Here is a 21,552-nt window from a genome sequence, read left to right as displayed (position 1 = left end):
GTTTTTCCTCTTAGAAACTCTGATTTATCAACTCAAAAAACAGTCAAAATTGGCTGAAGAAGAGATATCTAATTAACGGAAATAATTCACTGACGTCCGAAGTAGTTTGGCCATAATTAAAAACAATTCAATCCAATATACTGCTTATTGGAGGCTAATGGAGATTCAACAATTTGTATGTTTGGTCTCTAGAGAAAATTTTCTGGGTCGTCGAACCCACAATCTACCTATTATAATAATGTACGACAGGTTTACAACCTTTCGTGAATAACTTTGCGATAAGGAAAGTTTTAAAATATATTGAAAAAGTAATAACCTTGAGACGAATAACTTTTCACAGGTTTGATTCACCTTAAATGAATATATATATCAGTTAAGGTTATGCATATAACCTATTACTGAACTATGAGAGGTGGTGGGAGGTCCGACTAGCTGTTTTCCATTATCAAAAGAAGTTAGAAGGTTACCTATTACTACGTAGTTCCCGGGGAGGAATATCAGACCTCAGAGGAGTTATTCATTTCATTTTCACTTATTCAAAAGAATGCTTTTCTTCTAACTTTGTTTAAAATCAATACAAATATTTCTTTGATTTTCGGTTCTATTCTCTTGAATCAAAAATAGTTTTTCTGTTAGTATTAATAATTATGTTAAAAATGCCACGGTCTTTTATACGTTTCCGACTACTGTTTGTGTTTTATGAATTCTCGCGTTGGAGAATTAGCATCGATCGATTTACAGGCGGTTTTCATTTGGGAGAAGATTACCAGACTTCTACTGTTAGCAATCAGCACTATCAGTGCTGCCATCTACAAAAAAAAAAAGGTCACGCTAGTGCTGTAATAAAAAGTCATCAGTATGAGCGTCGATTCTTTACGTAGTATTATCGTGAATGAACATCAAAATGGAGGCAGTTTTTAAGGATTTTAAGATTTTGTTCTTATGGCATAAAGCAATTGGACTTTCTTTCCTGAGTGGAATAACTGATAGACACATAACTGGCATTACGGTGAACAGAGGGTGCGGTAGAGTAATATATTCGTTTCTGGTGTTGTGTACGACTATTGTTTTGACAAGTAAAGAGTTCTGTTTTTACAACCTGAGTCCTAATACCCTACAAGATGGCCTTTTACTGTTACATCCTCTAATGGGAATATTCAGCATGATGTTTCACCGCTTGCTCATGTACATCAGATCCCCACGAATATATTCATTGATATGCGACTGTTTTCGTGTAGAAAAAAAGGTTACGACTGTATCAACTCGTTCAAGTTTAAAGTGCCGAATCGTGGCTTGCTGTGTCCTTTTCAACACGTGTTTTTTTCTAATCGGCATTCGGTTCTTCTATGTCAGTTTTCACCATTTTGAACAAATACTCAAGGACTGGCATGTATCTAATATATCGCTCTACAAGTGGTTGAGCATTCTTCTTAGTTCGATTGCCTATTGTGTTTCTTACAGTCATGAAATTCTAATTCCATCATGGATAATGTTTTTTACTACTTTCTTTAAAATGATTTTAAATTCCGTTAACGAAGATTTGATAAAAATGAAAGTGTCACCAGAGATATCTACTCGGGAAGGTTTAGTGAAACAAAGATCTACATATCTCGAATGTTGTCGGTTAATCAAGGAAGTAGAAAGAGCTTTGTCTCCTGGAATATTTCTTTTATTTGCAGGAGAGACAGCATTTTGTTGTTTTACAGCGTTCTTTTTATTGATGGATAATCCCATTCTTCAAGTCAAGTTCCCACTATCGGTAATGTTGTTATTTCGAATGTCTTTCTTGCTTATTTTGACGTTTTCGATATCAGAACTGAAGGAAGAGGTAAGAAAGTTTATGTTTTTAAAACAGAAAGTACAGCATTTTACGGTATCTTTTATTAATTTAATATTTTTTTCCCCGAGAAACTATTACCATTACGGAGAGAACAGATCAGTTATGTAGCCTGTGTATTTTGTCTGGCAATTGCTGTAAGATGATGATGATGATTTATCCCTTCAGTCGTTTCCGACCTAGGTGAATTTGTAGGCTTGCCCACAAAGTGTTCGTGGTGAGATTTCATGCAGGGTAATTCACCATTGCTTTTCCCAGTCCCGAATTTTATCCGGGCTCCGGACCGGCATATGGCTGGGACGTATTCATGACTGTATTTGTGTTCACATGTTCTTTGGTTTACCTGTTCTATGGGACAAAAAACCTGAGTTTTGGAGTGAAACCCCTCATAATGTATAACAGTAATTCTCTCATAATGTAGAACAGTAATACAGCTCCTAGGAGCTGAATTTCATATTATGGGAAAATACCAAGAATAGTGAACGGAGCTTGCTCCACCTTGACTATGAGTTGCTCCAGTGTTGCACTACCAAAAGGACTACTATAAGTGGCCGTGGTGTTGCACTATCCAGGTATTTGCTTACGATTGGACTCGCCGAACTTTATATAGTTTCTATATTCGGCATGAAACTCTCTGAGTTTCTTATTCGGCTATGAAACAATATGGGATATAATATCCCTTAATTTAAATAATTAAAAATGAATATTATATTATATTCATTATATGACCGTATGCTATAATATAATGAATGTATTCTCTCTTAAATGGAAACTTTTTAGAGACTGCATTCAGCTATCGAGGAATCCTTCTTGATATATACAGTAGTTTAAATTTCATTTATACACAGGAAATTAACTGCAATAAAATGAAAACGGCTATATATTCTGTCACAATCCCCTAGTGTCGACTAATAATATTTCTGTTAATTATTTATCAAAAAGATGCTTTATTAAAGCTTATATTTCGCTGATTTTCAACCGAGCATCATCAGAGTCCAACACACTTGTATACGCGACACTGAGTGAGTGAAACAATATAATTGCAAAAGAAAAAAGATCTAACGGTCCTATTGTTGGCACCCTCTAACGGGAAAAAATCTATGCAGGCGTTTTTCTTAGGATAACCGTCTCCCAAATTTTTTGCAAATTAATGCAACCATATTTGTTAAAGTTGGGAGAATTCTTCAAAATCATCACTGATCTTCCTGTTTGTGATCCACTGATCACAAACAGGAAGATCAGTGAACATCCGCCTGGAAGAACACGAAAGATCCATTCGCTACTATTACTATGGCAAGTCGGGACTGGCAGACCACGCTATGGACACTCCTTCACACAGGATTAGATGGAGGAAGGAATGTCCATAGCGTGGTCTGCCAGTCCCGACTTGCCATAGTAATAGTAGCGAATGTATCTTTCGTGTTCTTCCAGGCGGATGTTCACTGATCTTCCTGTTTGGCCATAATAGCCAAGTCACAGTTACTGGCTAAGAAACATGGCCTTCGCATCACTTTCAAACTTCATGTCAAGTTGCCAACTCCGATCAGCTAGCCTAAGGATAAACTTCACCCTTTAGCACACCCAGGAGTGTATGAAGTTCCTTGTGACTGTGACTTGGCCTATTATGGGAAAACAGGAAGATCAGTGAACATCCGCCTGGAAGAACATGAAAGATACATTCGCTACTATTACTATGAAATGTCGGGACTGGCAGACCACGCTTTGGATACTCTTTCACATAGGATTAGATGGAGGAAAACGAATGTGCTATTGAGGAGTCCTTATAGATCCGAAAGATTATTTTTTGAGTCAGCAATGACTTTGAAGAATTCTCCCAACCTTAACAAATATGGTTGCATTAATTTGTCAAAATCTGGGAGACAGTTATCCTAAACAAAACTCCTGCATATCCTATTTTCCCGTTAGAGGGCGCCAAAAATAGGACTTTATATATCTTTTGTCTTTTGCAATTATATTGTTTCACTCACTCACTGTCGCGTGTACAAGTGTGTTGTGCTCTGATGATGCTCAGTTGAAAATCAGCGAAATATAAGTGTTAATTAAACATCTTTGTGACAAAAGTGTGTGGTGTTGTTAATACCATGAAAAATAAGTCATGAAATTACCCCTCTTCTTTACCCGACGTTCTCTCTATGCGGAATGAAAAATCCAAGTTTTCCTTAGGAAAAACTCTGTTGTCTCCGTATTAGATCGTCTAACTCAACTTCAACTGAAAAAATAAGTCTATATGAAAATTCCTCTGACCATTAACAAGAATCTATCTTAAGTCTTTTCCAATTGAATGGGTCATTGAATAGTTCTTTCATATTTTCCATCTCCTCTGATGAGGCATTGGGATAATATGATATCTTACTTCGTGATACCATAATAAAAATGTTCGCACTTTGTTCTTACTTTTGTTTTATAAAAATAGGGTCTATTAGTCACATTCGATTATATTGCATTATGAGAGTTGATTTTAATCACATCATTATCGATTATTTTATATAGTATCTCATATATATTAAATATAATTATCGATATTTACGCCTTTGTATACAGAGATATAAAGTGTGCCATTAAAATAGCCCGAAAAGATTTCTTACGGACGTTTTTAAGAAAACTGGGCATTGTTTTATTCACTGGAGACAACGAGAAAATGAGAGTTCAGATGGATTCATTATTTTCTTGTAGGAGCTCTTTCAGAGACAGGGAGATGATATTGGTGCATTTCTTCAAAACATTCCAAAATGGAACCAGGAGAACTACCAAGATCGTAATAATTTGGACATATTCTTGATTGGTGAAGCATCTCAATGCTTCCATTAGGAACAGGAAACAATACTGAAGCGATGTTGCGACTGTAGGAGTCCTGAACCCAAACAATGTACGTGGGCTGTTCAGTAAGTAATAAGAATAATTTTACTGTGGTGAAACTACTCATCACAATATTAATTTCTGTGGAATAAAGAAATGTTGCTGTCTGTATTAACAAAAGAGGTTGATAGATGGCGTATATGAGCTGATGTGCCAGTGTCAAGTGACTAAACGCAAGCTTGTTTCGGAGCGCCTTAAAGGCGTGACCAGTCTTCGAAATGGAAGCGTCCTTGGAACAGCGTTATGCGATTCAATTTTGTGTGCGTTTGCAAAAATCGGCATCGTACACTTTTAACATGATACGCAAAGCTTTCCACGATGAAGCAATGTCGAGGGCAAGTGTTTTTCGCTGGCCTAAAAACTTTTATGGAAGGAAGGCAAAATATGGAAGATCTTGAACGTGAGGGAAGCCCTTCAACGTCCATCACAGTGACAGTGATCAACACAGCAGCGATTATCATCAAGCACGTAAAAAGGAAGCGTCCATTGCTGAAGAATGGCTTCTTATTGCACCACGATAATGCAAGGCCACATATTGCTGGTTGTGTAGTGGACGTTTTGCAGAAGAACAACACAGATATCCTACCACACCCTCCATACAGTCCTGATCTCGCACCGTGCGATTTCTGGCTGTTTCCTCATCTCAAGAAACCACTAAGAGGCCGCCATTTCGAAAGCAACAAAGCATGTGTAAAAGCTTCGGAGGCAGTTTTTGAAAGAACTCTCAAAACACGGACTTTCACATGTGTTTAAGAAGTGGACGCAACGTTGGGACAAATGCATCGCGTCTCACGGTAGTTACTGTTACTGCGAAAAAGACCATATAAATGATGACGCTTAAAGGTAATCTGTTTTTTTGTATAAATATAGTCTTATTACTTATTGAACAGCCTACGTAGTTTTACTTCGACATTCATGGAATTGTTCATAAGCAATTTGTTCCGGAGGCCCAAACAATTAACACTCAGAACTATGTTTCAAGAAATGTCTCGATAAACGGGTGAGAGAGGCTCAGAAATACCTCAAAATCAGTGAGGTATTTCTGAGCATGTGCTTCTGCATCACAAAGCACATGTTCATTGTGCGTTAAATGTTAACTGGTTTCCAACTTCCAGATCCACCATAATGCTTGTAGATGCCTCTTTGGCTCGGTGGAGTCATCCAAAATAGTATGACTACCGAGATCAACGTTATTCAGATGCTTAGAAGTGGAGTTTCGAAAACTTTTGTAAAGTATTTAAACATAATATTAAGTTGAGGGGAGGATATGTAGAAAATAAATAAATCTTCACCTTCTCTAATGGCTCATTATTTTATATCACTTTTTCGCTTTATTTAACAGATACACAGTATATTCATATATGGATATGTGCAATTTAATTCAAATTTTATGTGTGGGTTTTAACCAAATGGAAAAATTAATAGTGACAGTTATTAAACAGCTTCAGAGCAAATATTGCTATTATTATGCGTTGCCTTGATGTTAAAATGTAAAATTGCCGAAGAATAATCCAAATCTATTTTTATTAATGCTTTGATTACGAATTTCATTGTCCTACTTGAATAAAAACAAAATATCAGAGACAGCTCATGTTCATAAAAGATTATGTAGTCAGTACATGAGCCATTGATAGAAGATGAAACAATACTTGTTTAAAATGGCTAAAAATCATCTTAAAACTAAAAGTATTAATCGAACAAACATTTGTTTGAATACTAGGTATAAAACATCTACAGTATAACATTTTAACCCAATAACATTTGGTAAACTAACATTTATACCACAACGATATTTTAAGAGGTTATTCATTAATTACCATTCAAAATGTGTGTTTTGTATTTATTTTTAGGCAAATCAAACAGCGACGCTGGTGGCATCTATTCCAGCTGAAATGTTACCTTTGAGAGAACAGCTTCAGGTAAGATATATACAGTTATTATTACAGTTTTTTTTTAATTATTCGAAACTTTAGATCGATTTCTCGGATTTTTTTCACGATGAGATCAGTAACGTGTCAGGCACTGTGTGTAAATTCAGTATATTAGAACATATTCTCCTGTCAAGAGATCCATTTGTGTGGATAAAAAATAAAATTCCTCTACATACCTCTAGTCGTTTTTTAGTATTTTTCATCACTAAACTTCATCATGACCAATTACAGTCATAACTGCTTAGAATTTTACTGTTACAGTCATTCAGTCAGAGTGGAAAGTCTTATATGTTGGCGGTACCCGTTAGTTTATTTTAACGCTATTGATTACAACACAGAATGATAAGAAAATAATTAATATTTTCATTTATTGCTGATATTCTACCATTCTACCAAGCTTCTTCAGAGAAAGCAAAGGAACAGTTTTTTTTTTTATCACAGTAGAGCCATGTAGATGATGTCAATTAGGACTTTAGTTCTTTCTCAATTAGTTCCACTGTGATACGAAATTGTTGTTGTTTTGTGTACTGTCACAAACTGTTCTTGGACCCTGAAGATGCTGGATATTATACCAGCTAAACAGTTAATAAATATTAAGTGTTTCTTATTATTCTGTGTTATTTAGACCACTTACAGTGTTCAAATTTAAACTTCCATTTTTAATATAAACTTGTATAGCAGAGTATATAAGTTCTTTTCGCTATACCCTTAGTATTAATTTGGTCTAACTACTCACTGATGAGACCTCAATAAAGGTCGAAACCGATCTGGGTAGTGACCTCCCACCATAATGTATAACATCATACATCTCCTAGGAGATGTGTTTTATATTATGGGAAATACTAAGAATAGTTATCAGTGCTTTACCCACCTTTGCTACGAGTTTTCCTAGTTTGTACTACGTATACTTTGGACTACGCGCTTTAGTTCACGCTGGTAGTCGCCGATACTTTTATAGTTTACTATATTCGGCATGAAACTCTTTGATTCCGATCTTTGAGTTTCTTATTCGGTTTTGAAACAATGTGGGATTTAATATCCCCTTAATTTAAATAATTCCATTTTTAATACTGCAAATTGGAGACGTCACAGTATGATTCTTTCTTCTTGTATTTGATTCTTTTGAATCAAAATTTGCTACCTTTATCGATCCAAATTCTTCTAATCATTCACTCACTCAATCACTCTCTCTCTCTCTCTCTCTCTCTCTCTCTCTCTCTCTCTCTCTCTCTCTCTCTCTCTCTCTCTCTCTCTCTCTCTCTCTCTCTCTCTCTCTCTCTCTCTCTCTCTCTCGCTCTGTGAGTAATTATCTTGTTAGATTGAATTTCTTCAGTTCAAACAATTAATCAGTAAGTTCCTTTGGCTTTTCAATGTTTACAGTTTGCACTACTTCCGAGACAAATCTTGAATAAGTATTATTAACCAATTATTCTGCTTTTGATGGTGTCCTTTAGCCCTTCTGCATGTAAGTTTTCAGCACAAGTCTGGCTGAAAACATATCCAGAATCTACTTGTTTCAAAGAATGTATCTTGACTGACAACCAACTCAATTGACATACCCTACAGAATTAGATGAAACCAATATTCAGTTCGATCCAAAAACGTTCACCGCTCAAACCGTTGACTTATTACCCTCATCTCATCGTGATTCTCTCTCTCTCTCTCTCTCTCTCTCTTCCGGCAGCAACAAATACGGAGTGCAGCCGGGTTCATTTTGATGTAACTTTCATTTAAAGTAAATATACATCGGTAAAATACGCTTTTAAAGTATATTAAAAATATACAATAAATTTATTAATTATAATACTTTTACTAAAAGTAACTATTTTTTTTCTCTTTGTTTAACAACACCAAAGTTTGCTTTGTAAATGCTTGAAAAAATAGTCTTTCTATATTTTGCGCAAGAAAGATATCGCATTACTTTCTCTTTATTTATACCATGATATTTGTAAACCATACGTATTGTTCTTATTTAGATAACACTCACTGACATCTGTACCTGACTCAAATATTGTGCATTCATAGTTTTTTCTCTGCTTCCAAAATCGTCTTCTTGCTTGAAGACCTATAACTCCATAAATACCAAACTCATCTAAACTTCTCCTCGCATTCGGGCTCGGATTATTCACCAGACACCTGCGTAAAACATTTCGAGTTATCCAGAAGTTTGAAATCCGTTTAAAAGAGGCTATTTGCACCATATTCAATCCAAGCACCTATTCAGGGTGGTTCTTTTTAAACTTTATGACATTTCTATAGGTAACGATACTCTCCTCTTCGATTAAATATATATATATATATCTATAATCTTCGATTATAGATATAGTGCTTTTTTTTCTGGAAACAAAGGTGCCAGTACTCCCCATTAATATGTTATTACAGTCCACATATATGTTAGGGTTGAACTCATTGAGAGGAGCTGCTACTGTCCTGATGAACATCACTGCAGTAGTTGGCCGTACAAGCAGAGATGATCTAGATGAAGTTACTATGAGATTGATCTGAGAGAAACCCCTTTCACATTCACTGGAGGATATTACAATAGTGCCCAAAGCATGCTTTAGAGGAAGTGGTACGTCTGGGATTGTATTTTCTTGAAGATATGCACGGAAACCACGAACTGCTTCTCTTCTCTCTCTCTCTCTCTCATTTAAGCGAAATTTGCATGCAAACTTTGTAATTTCAGCTTGACCAAATTTCAGATGCTTCCCAGGATTTTCTGGCCAATACTTGGAATCTAAAATCTTAGCATATTCAGGCAAATAAGCATCATCTCCTTCAAGCAGACGCTTTCCAACAGCTACTTTCAAACTTTTATAGAAAGCAGATGAACTTATTGCAGGACTGTGTCTTTCATTTTTGTGGAGCTCAATCCCTTTGAACTTCATGTTCTTCTGACTTTGAAGAGAAATGCCGTACTACGGACCAGCATTTTCAATCCTTTCTTTAAAAAGTTGAACTGTATTCTTATCTTCCTGTCTGCTTTGTACAAGTCAATATTTGTTTCTTGTAAATCTAGACTTAGTTCACGAAGTTCTTGGAGAGCATCACACTAAGGCCCAATTCAAAAACAAACTCTCATGAATTTATTTTTCTTAAAAGGCCCATCATAAAGGAATCGATCTGTTTTGCTTCTTCTGCTGTCTTCTTTTGCCTCCGCAAAGCGATGAACGAGGGCTTCAATGTCTTGTCACACTGCGGAAACTGTGCAAAAGCTAGATGCAAACCAGTGAGAGCTTAAATTCTGCAATTTTTAGAAGTTCTGGAGTTTCTAGAGTCTGAAACTCCAGAACTTCTAAAATTTTCTGGAGTTTCAGAATTTTTAGAGTCGCTGCGCATTCTTGTATTTTCCTAGCATTCTTAGGTGAGGCATGATAAATCACATAAAGTTTGTCCATGAAACACTTAAAGCGTTTCACTCCTGACATTGTTCACTGTGTCACTAACAGTGAATTCAAGGCAATGGCTAGCACAATGCCAGAAAATAATATGCTAGGAAAAATGCTAGGAAACGTCTCTTACATTAGCCTCCTTACACCTTCTTACACCATTATGCACACCAAACAAGATGGCTGCACCATCAAAACTTACAGACAATACATACTATTTTAATAATCTTCAGATAGTCCTAAACACTCAAGATGACTAATTAAAGAGTTTAGAATTGCTCTAGCAGTTACATCTGATAATTCGATCAAATCTAGCAAAAGATTCACAGGAGCCGAAATTTCAGGAAGAACTACACGAAAAATAACACAGTTGTCGATTCATCAAGAAGTAACTATATTTTGTTCTTGGAGTTCACAATATTGTCTATTAATGGTTTTCTCATTTCATTTGCGATATGGCTTACAATGTTAATGCAAGCATTTGCAGACACTGAAGAATGAAGAATATATCCCATGTCTATGCCATTAAGTTCCTGTAAATTTATTTCGTTTTCAAAGTTGTAAAATGATCGATTTCTCCTCGGAACTTTGTAATCGGTTCGAAACACTTTTCCTGTTACGATGAGACAAAGTATTTAGGAAAACTTTCTCTAATGTTTCGTTTTTTTCTTCAGATTTTATTTTTTGGCACGCTTTGTGCACTGCACCCTCCTTATGATCGTAAATCTTTTTTCTTAATGACATAAACTGTTGTTTGCGAGATTCTCCAAAATGACTGATTTTACGATTTGCCCAGTCCGCTGAAATTTTCGTTCCCATGTGTTTATCGACGGCAAGACTTCCGACATCACCACACAATTTACAGCCCAACATTTTATTTTTGACATACAGCCATTCGTTTCTCTCGAAGACATTTTTCTGCAAAAGTGTCCAATATTCCGACCAATCATTAATCAGAATCTGCTTCCTTTTGACCACGTGGATTTTTGGTCTTGGTTTAGAGATCCTCTTTACCAAGTGCATTTTAGGTGCTAGTTTTCTGTTTTACAGGATCAAAAGTAGTTTCAACAATTTCTGCTTCTTCAGCCTTCCTTTTGTTTTTTACTCATTGGCATAAAGTAACTAATTATATTACTCATTTTGAACAATGATTGCACTGATTTATCTTAGATTAATTCAAAACTCACGTGAACACCTGCGTGTTGCAGAGTGAATATAGAACTGATAAACCGATATTGGAAGCAATCGGAAGTGAACACAACTTCCTGTTTCCGGATGCTTCCAACCTATGAAACAGAAAAGCAGGGTACCAACTTATGAGTAATATAAAGTGAAAATTCAATTCGTGAACACAATACCATCTGCCGGAAAATTTAAATACATTTTGCTGTCAATAGATTTTTTTATTTAAACTTTTAATTTTTAAACTTAATTTTTTTTTAAACTTAAGAAAAAAGGTGCTGGTACTGCGTACCGTTGCGTTTCGTCAGAAAAAAGCACAGTATATATATATATATATATATAATTCTAGTTATTGGTTTGAAACTTTGCTTGTAGAATATCATAATATCATAACTGATAATGAATTTATCAATGCTAAAAAAGTTGTCAGTAAACCAAACACAAAATAGAATAATAATATTTGTATAAATTTCATTAATCACTTTTCCCAAAGTACAAGAGATGCAGTTGTGGTTAATTGCATCTGTTTTTCTAGCTGACATGGATCTTTTCCATGATGAAAAATCATACCTCGTGGAGGGAATTCCAATTAATCTTTAAAATGAATGCAGTCACCTAAATAGGGGTTTCAGGCAATTATATGCTAGCGTGTACAGTAGGATTAGTGTAGTTATCTGACAATTGTATCTGACAATCATCTGAAACTCTAACTTCCAACCTATATCTTATAATATATCTCATACCAGTAAGATATTTTAACCAATGCATCCTTCCTATACTGACATATGGCTGTGAAACATGGACACTGAATGCAAAGGAAATTCAAAAATTAAGAACAACACAATTTAGTATGGAAAGAAGTATGCTTGGTATCACAAGATTGGACCACAAAAGGAACACGTGGATAAGAAATCAAACCAAAGTCTCTACTATCATATAAAGAGTGAAACATCTGAAGTGGCTGGGCATATTGCTTGAAGACAAGATGCAACGATGGAAAAAGGAGTACTGGATCGGATTCCACGAGAGAAAAAACGACCACGACCCCGACCTAAATGACAGTGGATTGATGATATCATCAGATTTGCAGGAGTGACATGGGAAAGGAGAGCCATGGACGGACGGTTTTGGAGTAATCTTGGAAAGGCCTTCATCCAGCAGTGGATCGACAATGGTTATTAATGATGATGATATCTCATACCCTGAAATCACGTTTTATTATTTTTTTTATATTATGGCGGTGACAAAAAGAACTAGGATTATTCCGAATGTGGCTATTGTATTTTCATTTAATATTAAATCCTTGCGAAACCTCTATACAGATATATTACATTTCGTTTGTTGATGGTGAAAACCGAACTAACATGAACTGTACGCATGCACATTCCGTTGTTTAATATTTTCAAACATTATTAATTTTGGAGTATTTATTTAGACGTTTTTATTAGCTTTATTGTCGTATGATTAAATTCACAAATTAAACAATATTCACTTAAAACTATTAAAATTACTAATTTTCTCTATAAGTATAATATTGTCTGCTTGGAAAGACTAGGGAGGGTTTGAATCCTGTCTAGCAAGCCAAGAAACTTTCCTATGCTTTTTTAGTGTAGATGAGTTATCTACTCTTACACAGAGGCGACAAGGTTTTATCTACCAGAAGATTAGAGCAGAAGACTACATGAAATTTAAAATAACACACATTTTAGATAGGATTGCCGATCTAAAGGTATTAACCAATCATAAGCAGCAACCAGGTTTCTAAGAAGCATATTACTTGACCATATCAAGTCATTGAGCCTAAACTAAAGATGGGATAGGATAGAGAAATTAACTAAATTTAATATATAGAAATACGTTCTGTGACCTACTTCCACACAATAAGTACTTGACGATTTATGTGTGGAAGTAGGTCATGGAAGTTATTTCTATACTGTTTGAATGTTACAGAAAAAGGTTAGAAACCCACTTCGGCTCATTGTTCCTCATTTCAGCCTTTACATATTTATGCACTAAAAATAAAATAAAAAACATGCTACTTTTGTAATAGAAGTCTGATATTTAGAGAAATTCATGTTAGCATATTTTGCATTTAATAGGTTTTCGTTGTTCTTTTCAGATGGTGTTGTTCCTTTCCACCACACAAACAGTGAAGTCAGAGATTTCAGGTTCAGGTTTCTTTAATATTGATCTATTTCTCATGACTTCGGTAAGACATATATTACAATTATTTACTTTTGATTTTTTCCCCTCAGTTGAAGCTGATGATCCAATCAACTGATTGGATCATCAGCTTCAGCTGAGACTCCTGAGTTCCTTTGAACAGGCTATATACTTTGAGTCTAAGAACAGGAATAATTCCACAGGAGTGGAGAGAATGTATGGTCATCCCATTGCAAACGGATGGTGCAAAGACCAATTTATCTTACTATCGACCAATCTGTATCTCAGGAGTGGCGATAAAGATTTGGGGAAAGTTGGTCATGACTCGCATTCAGAAATGGGTCTACAGGGAATCTCTACTACATAACATATTGCATGGGTCTCATAAGGGAAAGGTCATGTTCTATCAACATGCTCACATTCTATAATAATGTTTCAACTGAGTTAGACAAGGGGATTTTTCTAAGGATTTTTGGTTTTTTCTGAGGCTTTTGGCATAACATGTCATGGAAGACTTGCATAAACTGGAGAATATGGTAATGGATTCTAAACTATTATCATGGATAAGAGGAGGACTGACTGACTTACAGATTTCAAAAAGGTGTATTAGTTGTGTGCTGCAGATTCAAGTTTACCAGTGGTGTGCCTGAAGGATTAATTCAAGATCCATTATTATTCAATCTGTAGATTGAGTCATTGGAAAGGATTTGACACATTCAAAATACAGCTATTTGCTGAGGATACAAAGATAGATAGGGTCATCAGGAATACTATTGATATGCAATACTCCCAGAATGATTTCAATAGGCTGGAATTGAGGAAATGGGAAAATTGCTGTCACTAAATGTAAAATCACGCACTTTGGTTTCCGTGGTGAGAATGCAAAGTGGAGTATGAAAAATGATATCAGGATTGTGGATACTGATTATGAAGACACGTTGAGAATTTGTTGACTGCAGACGCTAGCAAAAAGGAGAAAGAGGGGGTGATGTGATTGAGACTTGCAAACATCTAAAAGGATCATACAGTATATCATGAATGGAGTTTTTTCATTTCAGGGAGGTGTAGAAAGGTTGAGAGGACATCCTTGGAAGCTGAGAATGAATGCTGGGAAGAAGGGGTGAAATATATATTTTTCTCTCAAGAGTGTTTTGTGATTGGAATAGATTGCCATTCGATGTTGTGTGTCCAAGCAGTTAGAACAAACTCAAGAAAAAGTATGGCAGCTAGTACATGTACGTGTAGTATATGGCCTACATACTACACATGCATGTAGTATGTGACCTTCCTAGATGAGTTCTTGACTCCCTCGAATTCCCTCGGAATCATAATAATTTCTTTTTATTTTGTTTTAAAAATAAACTGCATCAGAAATTTTAATATAGGTGTTCCGTAAATATATTGTGATATGAAATGCTAATCTAGAGTAATGACTGATATTTTCAAGAAAATGGAATTATTTTCTTTTTCAAACTGAATTTCACTTTGGAATATTTCAAACATAAATAATTAATGAAGCCCTCTGATTGTGTTCAGTGATACAGTTGCTTGACACTTTACATTAAGGTTGAAGAAGAATCTATTTCATTAATGATTTTCCAGGGAAATGTATTTTAAAAGAGTATGCTTTCTCGCATGAATCGCATATATTTAAGGGTTACTTTCACAGCTAAAAGATTGCTGAATGCTCTTCTTAATTAAGTTTATGAATTCAAAAAGGTTCAAGTATTGTTTTAATTTTGACCTTTGAAAATTTAAATTATTATATTCACTTTCTCTTATTTCTAATGTTTATTCCTTGTTAGAATTAGGTTTTAAGAAAAGCGACTCTAGTTATTGAAATTTGATTTTTTTTTCTTTCAGATCTTTGGCACAATCATTACCTACACTATCATTCTTGTGCAGAATTCAGCTCCCTAACAAGACCAAAAGATGTTTTCATTAACAATGCCTCCCCCAGATCCTGATACTTATTTATATATCGATTCATTTTTTTCGCATACCAGTACATTTCATGCAGTGTTATAATAAAAAAATGCAAAAAATAGATATTTGGTTTAGTATTAGTTTAAAGTAAAGAACAATTTTAAATCAATGGATGTTGTTCATACCAGCACTGGCAGCACAAATGTTTTTTTTTTAATTGATTTAATGTTAAGCACTCATTCATTATAAAGTGCATTTAAAGAGTATTTATATGTTCTTCTTGAAAAACTATGAAAAGTACATCTAAATAAAAAATCTTTTCTCTCTTTTCCCAGTTTCGTGCACAATAAATAAATGATGAAAGAACGATGACCAAAACATAAGGTATTAAACGCAATTTCGTGGAATAGGAAATGTTAATTCATTTTCATTTTAGTATGCTTCGATTGTGTCTTTTCTATTGTCATTATTATACTTATATGAGATGCAATTTGTCGACTGTTGTTGTTGTTGTCAGATTGTAGGTTGGACTGAAGGAATGTTTTAGCATGTCTGAGTAGTGGCACAAGTGTTTTACTTGAAATATTTTGTGTTATTTCATCGCTGCTCACAAGAATGTGTAATCTTCTTTGTTTCTAGAATATCGGTTTTATAATTTTATATTGCAACGGTTGTAATCTGTTAAGTTTATAATCTACCCAGAATCCGTCTATTGTACACGTAAATGGTATCTAAAAAAATTTTAGGTCATGTCTTATGGATTAGTATTTTTATATATGACGGAGAAATGTCTTTTAATCAGGGTAATTTTCTTGACATCATCCGGAGTATGTTGGGCATATGGTCTTCATCTGCCCATTGAGAGACTCAAATTGCCTTGAGAGAGCAATTTGAGTCTCCGGGGAAAGTGTTTTCCGGCGTGGTCCGTGTGCGGCCTTGCCCGTGATGATTTTTTCTGGAATATGAGCGGTTCTGTTCAGTGGCAAGGTGAGCCTGTCAATGAGTATATCCAACGCTCAGTTGGATGATCTTTCGGTCGCTCTTAGAGAGTGATCCAGGGGATCGCCTAATTTTTAGAGATGGCTTACTTAAATAATTGCCTAGTCTCTGAGGAGAACCAACCAGTTCGAAACAGCTGTCAGGCCAGTGAAACCTTATCAAAATGAACCAATAGAAGACGAATATATGGACACTTGGGCAAGCCATTGTCGTGACGACTCTTTTCTGTCGTGTTCTAAATTTATCTAGTTTCAAGTCACTTTTATGAATAATACAACTAATTACGAAATGATCACCGATCCAAAAGTAGGGAAATTTATATTTATACTGCGCCACCCTATTCTTAGATTAGTCTATATAAATAGTAGGATCAGTTATAAATTAAGTTAGCAGTCATCTCATTAGGCCGAATCATCTATTATCATTTTTACTTGGGGTTCCCGCAAGATTCGAATGTTTATGAACGGTGCAATAATAAGGAATTCAGGCAAACACAATATTTAGATCAACAAAATAAAACATTTAATATATGATATGGTTAACAAATACAGTATAACCATCCAACATCCACTTTACAACATAAACAACACACAGAACAGCAAAACCACTACAATCACTCAGGTTGAAACAATATGATACCTTTGGATTTACTTGGATGCAGATATTTACTGGAATAGCCACATAAACCATCCACACAACAAGCTCCGAACAATAACTGGCAAACTCTACAGGTTAAAAGACATAGTTCCCATACGTGTAAAAACACTAATATACAAAGCACTATGCCAAAATATACTAAGATACGCTATAACAACGTATGCTTTCTGTGCTCCCTACAAATTAAATAGATTAATGTCGCTACAGTACAAAATGACAAAACTGATCTTTTGGGAACAAAGAGAAAATCACGACCTTATAAACATTGCAATGGCAGAACACAAAATACTGACAGCAAAACATTTATGCCACTATGCAGCCATGCTAAAACATTATTTCGATGCCAACTACAGGACAGTTAGAAATACATACCGTATAACAAAACCTCAGAGTACTAATTATATCACATATAAATACAATAATCACTACGGAAAGGCCACGCGAAACTTCTACATCCCAGGCATGATAAACAAATTATCTTAAATTACCTTTCAGATAACAGAAATTTTGTTTCTGTTTTTGCTTTTCTAGCTTGGTTCATCAGATTCTGATTTAAAGTATTAAATACTCATATAGAAAGAGTAGTGTATTGTCTTGCGTTGCCTTTAAGTCCTTGACAACTGGTTTTTTCAGTCTGCTGGCTTTTATGAGATTGTCTCTTGTAGCCTTGCTTGTCAGACGAACTATGACTGTGCGGTCGTGGCAAACTGTGTTTTTTGTTCTTCCTGGGAATCCGATTTATGGTCTGAATATCATTATGCTGTAGGGGGATGTCAATTGCATGACCTAACTTTATAACTACGTCTCTGAGATTTTCTGTGGATTCACTTTCTGGAAGACCTTTTTATTAGAAGGTCTTCTTTATGTTGTTGTTTAGTTAAAAGTTCGCATTGTAGTTTTAGGGAATTAAATTCTTGACGGAGTTCGGATGTGTTTTTTTATCAATTTGTGTTAATACATTAATGTAAAGTCAGCTAGTACGTTAATGCTGGTTTTAATGTCTTTTAGCGTTTGTAAGACTTCTTCGACTGTTGTATTATTAAATTTAACAAACTCTTCGTATTCGCTAATTTTTTTGTTATGAAATGTCAATCTTGGCAGATAATATCAGTACCGGAAACAATATATAAAATCTGAACAATAAGAGCTGGAATAGTCTCCTCACAATTACACGAATAGTGCTGCCAACTACAAACACAACTTCTCATATTTGTGAGTAATAAAACCCCATGAACTGAGCTCGGATTACTTTCGTGCTGTTTTAGCAAATGAATGACAAAAATGGATGCCCATTTTAAACATTTCAGTATTTTATTCGCAAGGCATAAATTAATTGGAATTTCTTTCTCGAGTGGAATAACTGATATACAAGTAACTAACGTTAGTGTAAATAAAGGATGCTATCGAATAATATATTCCTTGTTGGTTCTCTGTGCAACAGCTGTTCTGACAACTAAAGAGTTCTTGTTTTTTCACGAGCTCAGTTTTGACAATGCAGAAAATATCATTGGAATTTTGCATCCAGTAATTGGAATATTCAGCATGGTATTTCACCGCCTTCTCATGTATATCAGATCCTCTCGAATATCTTCATTGATAAGTTATTGCTTTGTTCTAGAAAAATCTCATCTCTGACGACCCTTTCAACTCGATCAAGTTTAATGTACCTGATCTGGGCTGGCTGCGTTATTTTCAACACGAGTTTATATATAATAAGCTATAATTATTCTTATCTTAATTATCACGAAATTGAAAAAGTAATCAAGAATCAACATTTATCTTGTGAATCATTCTTGAAATGGTTCATCATCCTCGTTAGTACTCCGGCGTATTTTGTTGCCTTGAGTCATGACATTCTAATCCCATCATGGATAATGTTTTTCGCTGCTTTCTTCAAAATGATTTTAAATTCCATTAACGAAGAGTTAGAAAAAATGAAAGCGTCACGAGAAAAATCTCCTCAAGAAGGTTTAGTGCAACAAAGATTTATATATCTGAAATGTTGTCGGTTAATGAAAGAAGTAGAAAGAGCACTCTCTCCAGGAACTTTTCTTTTATTTGCAGGAGAAACTAGTTTTTGTTGTTTTACAGCGTACTATTTATTTAGTGATTCGCACATTAACAAATTCAAGTTCTCCTTATCGTTACTTTTGTTATACCAAATTTCTCTCATGTTCATTTCGGCTTTCTCCATATCAAAAGTAAAGGAACAGGTAAGATATTAGTTTTTTTTTTCTATTTTAACAAAGGAAACATCATTCAGATTACTTGTAAATTTCTGAATATTATTTGCAACTTTAAAATTAGTTTCATTTTCTTTGGAATATGAACGAATAACTGTTAAACACCTCACATATATTATCTATTAATATTCTCCGTCCGGGTTTATTTTGCAAGACCTAACTGTAACTGTAGGGGTGTAAAGATATACTCGTGCCTCTGCTATGGGAACGCTTATTGATAAGAAATATTTTTTCTTTTCTATTTATCAGAGTGTTTTGATAAATAATTTTTGATAATATTTTGGTGACCTTGAATTTTGATGACTGTAGTTATGTTTTTTTTCGGTTTAATGCAATTACAGGTTTCTTTATTTTGGTAGAAATGGAATATTTGTTTTCATTTGTAAATCAGGATACCAAATCTAATTAGGATACAATATCTAATTTAGTAAACTATTTATGGTAAATTTTCACAGAATATTCATCACTTTTTTTTTTACAAAAACGAACTTTAAAAACTTTATTATAGCGCTGGAGATCAGTAAAAATCCATGTTTTAAAGAAAAGCAAGCAGACTCTCTACAAACAGATTAATGGTACTGCTATGGGTTCCTCCCATCTCTCCCATTAGCAAATTTTTACATGGAACACTTTAAAAAAAAAAACAAAGTACTTACCACAGCTACATACAAGCCACTAGTGTAGTTACGCTATGTAGATGATGTGATTGCCATCTGGCCCCATGGACAAGACACTTTGAATGCGTTTGTAACCTACCTAAACAGCCAACCCCAAAATCCACTTTACAGTAGAAAAAGAATCGAATAACTGTTTACCATTTCTTGATACATTAGTCACCCGCCTTTCAGATGGATCACTATCTTTTTCCATTTACAGAAAGAATACACACACAGGAAGATACATCCATAAACAATCACATCATCAGAGCCATTTGTTCTAAAGATACAGTTCTGACCACAGAACTCAAATATCTGCTTCATACGTTCTTGGCCTCCCTTAATACACAAAAACACAACATGACCATTTCTATTCCCTATATCAGAGGTACATCAGAAAAGACAGCCAAAGTATTGATGAAACATCGCCTTCGTACCACGTTCAAACCTCATGTCAAACTAGCAACTCTGATCGACTCGCCTAAGGATAAACTTCACCCTTTAACACACCCAGGAGTGTATGAGGTCCCCCTGTAACTGGGACTTGGCCTATTATGGGAAATCAGGAAGATCAGTTAACATCCGCCTGAAAGAAAATGAAAAATACATTCACCACTATTATCATGGCAAGTCAGGACTGGCAGACCACGCTTTGGACACTCATTCACACAGGATTAGATGGAATAACACGAATGTGCTATTTAGGAGTGGTTACAGATCTGAAGGATTATTTGATGAGTTAGGAATGGCTTTGAAGGATTCTGCCAACCTTAACAAATAGGGTTGCATTAATTTGCCAAAAATTTGGGAGACTTATCCTAAGAGAAACTCGCGCAAGCTGTTATTTTTCCGTTAAAGGGCGCTAAAATAGGACTTTATATGTTTTGTCAATTGCAATTGTATTGTTTCACTCACTGTCGCGTGTACAAGTGTGTTGTGCTCTGATGATGCTGAGTTGAAAGTCAGCGAAATATAAGCAGTTAATAAAACATCTCTTTGATAAAATTGTTTGATGTTGTTAATACCGTTAAAAAAATAATAATTTCTGTTTTGTTTAAGCAGTATGATTTTAAGTCAACTAAGGTTTCAATTTATATACTATCTATAACTTATTATATTCTCATTATCTCTAGTACATCTCAATGTTCACCGGAAACATTGGCTTAGTCCACTTCCCTGGATAGTAGTGTGGGGTTATCATTTTCATTAATACTTGTATCAAACGTTTCTCATTCGAGATCTTTCTAAAATAAATACTCAGCACAACTTTAAAAGAATACAGCAAAATGAAAACTCAACCAAACAATATAAAGCATTTATATTTTCTCTTTCTCTAGAGGGAAAGTTTGTAACCTTATTAATATCAGCTTTATAAACTTTCATTAAGATGATTATGTTCGACAGCGTCAAATATATTTCTGGTGGTAGTGTGAAACTTCGTGACATTGTAAAGGACCGTTGTTTTTGTTATTATTTGAAATTAGTGCCAAGCAACAAAGTTTGAGGCTAGTTTATCCTCTTTTACTGTGTTCTTTTCTGGTTATTGTTGCTCTTCGGTTCGCTTGATTTGCGGGATATAAAAACTTAGAACACAGGACGAGACCGATTATTTCAAAAATATGTTCCATTTCATGAAGCTAAAATATAAATGCGATACTCTTTTGTTCTGGCTTAAATTAATATAATATTATA

The sequence above is a fragment of the Typopeltis vanoorti genome, chromosome 1 (assembly GCF_054136105.1).
Source record: "Typopeltis vanoorti isolate ZY-2024b chromosome 1, IOZ_Tvanoo_1.0, whole genome shotgun sequence".
Lineage (NCBI taxonomy): Eukaryota > Metazoa > Arthropoda > Arachnida > Uropygi > Thelyphonidae > Typopeltis > Typopeltis vanoorti.
The sequence above is the reverse complement of the archived record's forward strand: the minus strand, read 5'-3'. Positions refer to the sequence as shown.